We start from the raw sequence: 6,000 nt of genomic DNA, 5'->3' as shown, positions 1-6,000 counted from the left end.
TAGGTGACAATGGAGTGAGGCGCGTGCGCGATTAGCCCCCGTGGAGTATTTTAATTCGGCTGTTTAGTTTATTGCAGATTCCCGGTCTGAATATTATCGCTTTTCTACGAGATAAATGGCATAAAAATTGGTTTTAAACAGCGGTTGACATGCTTCGAAGTACGGTAATGGAATATTTAGACATTTTTTGTCACGCCATGCGCTATGCTCGTGACCGTGGATTACCATTCTGATAGTGTCTAGAACTCACGAACAAAACGTCGCTGTTTGGATATAATGATGGATTATTTGGGACCAAACCTACATTTGTTATTGAAGAAGAAGTCCTGGGACTGCATTCTGATGAAGAACAAGAAAGTTAAGAACATTTTTCTTATAGGAAATGTGATTTTGGTGAAGGCTGAACTGCGTGGGTGTCTAAATAACTAGCCCTGTGATGCCGGGCTATGTACTTAGAATATTGCAAAATGTGCTTCATCCGAAAAGCTATTTTAAAATCGGACATATCGAGTGCATAGAGGAGTAATGTATCTATAATTCTTAAAATAATTGTTATGCTTTTTGTGAACGTTTATCGTGAGTAATTTAGCAAACTGTTAGTAAATTCCCCGGAAGTTTGCTAGTTCTGAACGTCACATGCTAATGTAAAAAGCTGGTTTTTGATATAAATATGAACTTGATTGAACAAAACATGCATGTATTGTATAACATAATGTCCTAGGGTTGTCATCTGATGAAGATCATCAAAGGTGAGTGCTGCATTTAGCTGTCTTCTGGGTTTTGGTGACATTATATGCTGGCTTGAAAAATGGGTGTCTGATTATTTATGGCTTGGTACTCTGCTGACATAATCTAATGTTTTGCTTTCGTTGTAAAGCCTTTTTGAAATCGGACAGTGTGGTTAGATTAACGAGAGTCTTGTCTTTAAATAGCTGTAAAATAGTCATATGTTTGAGAAATTGAAGTAATAGGATTTTTAAGGTTTTGAAAATCACGCCACAGGCTGCAAGTGGCTGTTACGTAGGTGGGACGAATTCGTCCCGCCTAGCCCAGAGAGGTAACAGGTGTGCCTTGTAAAAGTTAATTTGTGTAATTTCTTTCCTTCTTAATGCATTTGAGCCAATCAATTGTGTTGTGACTTGGTAGGGGTGATATACAGAAGATAGTCCTATTTGGTAAAAGACAAAGTCCATTTTATGGCAAGAACAGCTCAAATAAGACATGAAGGTCAGTCAATGCAGAACATTTCCAGAAGTTTCTTCAAGTGCAGTCGCAAAAACCATCAAGCACTATGATGAAACAAGAAAGGAAGACCCAGAGATACCTCTGCTGCAGAGGATAAGTTCATTAGAGTTAACTGCACCTCAGATTGTAGCCAACATAAATGTTTCACAGAGGTCAAGTAACAAACACATTTCACATTTCAACGGTTCAGAGAAAACTGAGTGATTCAGGCCTTCATGGTCGAATTGCTGCAAAAAAACAGCTACTAAAGGACACCAATGATAAGAAGAGACTTGCTTGGGCCAAGAAACACGAGAAATGGACATTAGACGGGTGAAAATCTGTCCTTTGGTCTGATGAGCCCAATTGTGCGATTTTTAGTTTCAACCGCAATGTCTTTGTGAGACACAGAGTAGGTGAACTAATGATTTCGCATGTGTGGTTCCCACCGTGAAGCATGGAAGAGGAAGTGTGATGGTTTGGAGGTGCTTTGCTGGTGACACTGTCTGTGATTTACTTAGAATTCAAGGCACACTTAATCAGCATGGCTACCACAGCATTCTGCAGAGATACGCAATTCCATCTGGTTTGTGCTTAGTTAGACTATCATTTGTATTTCAACAGGACAATGACCCAAAACACACCTCCAGGCTGTGTAAGGGCTATTTGACCAATAAGGAGAGTGATGGTGCTGCATCAGATGACCTGGCCTCTACAATCACCCCACCACAACCCAATTGAGATGGTTTGGGATGAGTTGGACCGCAGAGTGAAGGAAAAGCAGCCAACAAGTGGTCAGCATATGTGGGAACTCATTCAAGACTGTTGGAAAAGCATTCCTGATGAAGCTAGTTGAGAGAATGCCAAGAGTGTGCAGAGCTGTCATCAAGGCAAAGGGTAGCTACTTTGAAGAATCTTAAATCAAAAATATATTTTGGTTTGTTTAACACTTTTTTGGTTACTCATGATTCCATATGTGTTATTTCATCATTTTGATCTTTTCACTATTAATATAGAACATTGTAAAGATAAAGAAAAACCCTTGAATGAGTAGGTGGGTCCAAACTTTTGACTGGTACTGTATATATATATATATATATATATATATATATATATATATATATATATATATATATATACACTGCTCAAAAAAATAAAGGGAACAGTTAAACAACACAATGTAACTCCAAGTCAATCACACTTCTGTGAAATCAAACTGTCCACTTAGGAAGCAACACTGATTGACAATACATTTCACATGCTGTTGTGCAAATGGAATAGACAACAGGTGGAAATTATAGGCAATTAGCAAGACACCCCCAATAAAGGAGTGGTTCTGCAGGTGGTAACCACAGACCACTTCTCAGTTCCTATGCTTCCTGGCTGATGTTTTGGTCACTTTTGAATGCTGGCGGTGCTTTCACTCTAGTGGTAGCATGAGACGGAGTCTACAACCCACACAAGTGGCTCAGGTAGTGCAGCTCATCCAGGATGGCATATCAATGCGAGCTGTGGCAAGAAGGTTTGCTGTGTCTGTCAGCGTAGTGTCCAGAGCATGGAGGCGCTACCAGGAGACAGGCCAGTACATCAGGAGACGTGGAGGAGGCCGTAGGAGGGCAGCAACCCAGCAGCAGGACCGCTACCTCCACCTTTGTGCAAGGAGGAGCACTGCCAGAGCCCTGCAAAATGACCTCCAGCAGGCCACAAATGTGCATGTGTCTGTTCAAACGGTCAGAAACAGACTCCATGAGGGTGGTATGAGGGCCCAACATCCACAGGTGGGGGTTGTGCTTACAGCCCAACACCGTGCAGGACGTTTGGCATTTGCCAGAGAACACCAAGATTGGCAAATTCACCACTGGCGCCCTGTGCTCTTCACAGATGAAAGCAGGTTCACACTGAGCACATGTGACAGACGTGACAGTCTGGAGACGCCGTGGAGAACGTTCTGCTGCCTGCAACATCCTCCAGCATGACCGGTTTGGCAGTGGGTCAGTCATGGTGTGGGGTGGCATTTTTTGGGGGGGCCGCACAGCCCTCCATGTGCTCGCCAGAGGTAGCCTGACTGCCATTAGGTACCGAGATGAGATCCTCAGACCCCTTGTGAGACCATATGCTGGTGCGGTTGGCCCTGGGTTCCTCCTAATGCAAGACAATGCTAGACCTCATGTGGCTGGAGTGTGTCAGCAGTTCCTGCAAGAGGAAGGCATTGATGCTATGGACTGGCCCGCCCGTTCCCCAGACCTGAATCCAATTGAGCACATCTGGGACATCATGTCTCGCTCCATCCACCAACGCCACGTTGCACCACAGACTGTCCAGGAGTTGGCGGATGCTTTAGTCCAGGTCTGGGAGGAGATCCCTCAGGAGACCATCCGCCACCTCATCAGGAGCATGCCCAGGCGTTGTAGGGAGGTCATACAGGCACGTGGAGGCCACACAAACTACTGAGCCTCATTTTGACTTGTTTTAAGGACATTACATCAAAGTTGGATCAGCTTGTAGTGTGGTTTTCCACTTTAATTTTGAGTGTGACTCCAAATCCAGACCTCCATGGGTTGATAAATTGGATTTCCATTGATTATTTTTGTGTGATTTTGTTGTCAGCACATTCAACTATGTAAAGATAGAAGTATTTAATAAGATTATTTCATTCATTCAGATCTAGGATGTGTTATTTTAGTGTTCCCTTTATTTTTTTGAGCAGATATATATATATATATATATATATATATATATATATATACACAGTGGGGAGAACAAGTATTTGATACACTGCCGATTTTGCAGGTTTTCCTACTTACAAAGCATGTAGAGGTCTGTAATTTTTATCATAGGTACACTTCAACTGTGAGAGACGGAATCTAAAACAAAAATCGAGGAAATCATATTGTATGATTTTTAAGTTATTATTTTGCATTTTATTGCTGTAACAGTGCATTCCGGCGAAGATCAGTGAGTTTTGTTGACTCCAGAACTTGGCGGGTAACTGTATAGCTTGCTTTGATGGCTGAGCTCTGTACTCAGAATATTGAACAATGTGCTTTCGCCGTAAAGCTATTTTGAAATGTGACACAGCGGTTAAGGAGAAGTGTATCTATAATTCTTTCAATAACTGTTGTAAATTTGATCAATGTTTATGATGAGTATTTTTGTAAATTGATGTGCTCATTCACCGGACGTTTTGGAGGCAATACATTTTCTGAACATCACGCACTAATGTAAAATGGGATTTATGGATATAAATATGAACTTTATCGAACAAAACATACATGTATTGTGTAACATTGAGTCCTGGGAGTGTCATCTGATGAAGATCATCAAAGGTTAGTGATTAATTATAGCTGTATTTCTGTTTTTTGTGACGCCTCTCCTTGCTTGGAAAATGGCTGTGTGGTTTTTCTTGTTTAGGCGCTGTCCTAACAATCTAATGTTATGCTTTCACCGTAATGCCTTTTGGAAATCAGACACTGTGGTTGGATTAAGGAGAATCATATCTTTAAAATATTGTATTATACTTGTATGTGTGAGAAATTAGAATTATGAGTTTTTTGTTGTTTTGAATTTGCCGCCCTGCTATTTCACTGGCTGTTGAATAGTGTGTCCCACATGTCCCAGAGAGGATAAACACAAACTCACTTCCTTGACAACAACTCTGCACTGCTTCGCTTACAAGAAATATGAATGCCTTGACTTCTGCTGAGGCCATATCACCGTAAATGCTACATGGACAATGCAGATGTCGGATTGTACAATGCATTTCGCCCAGATGCACAATGCACTTCTATCGCCAGAATGCACTTTCTCCAAACAATTTTTGGACATTCATTGTGTGAATTGTTTGCATTAGATTTTTTTGTGTATATCTGTTCCCTATTACATATATCACCAGTAGTACATTTACCATAAATTCCTATACATTTTAATATATAATGTTTGTTACTTTGGTTTCGGTCATTTCTTTAACGCATTCAATATTGTTATTTCAGTCTTCCTGTTCTCACTGTCGGAGTGGACATATTGTTTGCAGAGTGCACAACCTATGCTACACTTGTGAAAAACAAGTTTTGGTTTATTTAATTCCATTTACGAGTTCTGTCAATTTAGTCATTCTCTTTTGTTTGGAGCGCTCCTGTCAATGTTGAGTAAGAACATGCATGCTTAGAAGTAGACCTATAGGCTACCTGGCCTGCATGCAAATGTAGACATATAACTGTGACCATTTGGAGAACTGATAGTATATCTGATTGGCTTAACATACCACCACTAATGGCTTACCACACCACCACATCCATTGAGAATTACAATAGTTCCTCAATGTATTTGAAAAATCTTTCCAGCTCTCTCCCTTTCGATAACCACTCAGTGTGAAAGGGAAAAATGTCATGCTCTCATCCAGTGAAAACATCATGTCTTCAGTTCTTGACTTGGACTGAAATAGGTTCCGGTACTCATTTTGGATGCTGGGCCTGTTTATATTTCGGTACAGGAGCTCCATAATACTTTTGAGGTAATATTCTATAAGAGGAACAGGAGCTCAAGCAGTAGAACATTTGAGGAGCTGGTAATCAGCTCCGGTTTGCTCCTGCCCAAGTCAAACACTGCTTATTATCCCTTGCGCAAATAGCCTACAGCTGTGTCTGTCCTGAACTCACTGGCATGGGAAACTCCGAGTGCCCAGAATATTTTATACAATGTTGAAAGTTCGCTAGCACAAGCTTCAGGTCAGGCCACCAGCAGAGTGGGGGAGAATAGTTTGGTCAGGTTACACTTTTT

This window comes from Salmo salar, chromosome 07, assembly GCF_965601325.2.
Source record: "Salmo salar chromosome 07, fSalSal1, whole genome shotgun sequence".
NCBI lineage: Eukaryota > Metazoa > Chordata > Actinopteri > Salmoniformes > Salmonidae > Salmo > Salmo salar.
The sequence above is the reverse complement of the archived record's forward strand: the minus strand, read 5'-3'. Positions refer to the sequence as shown.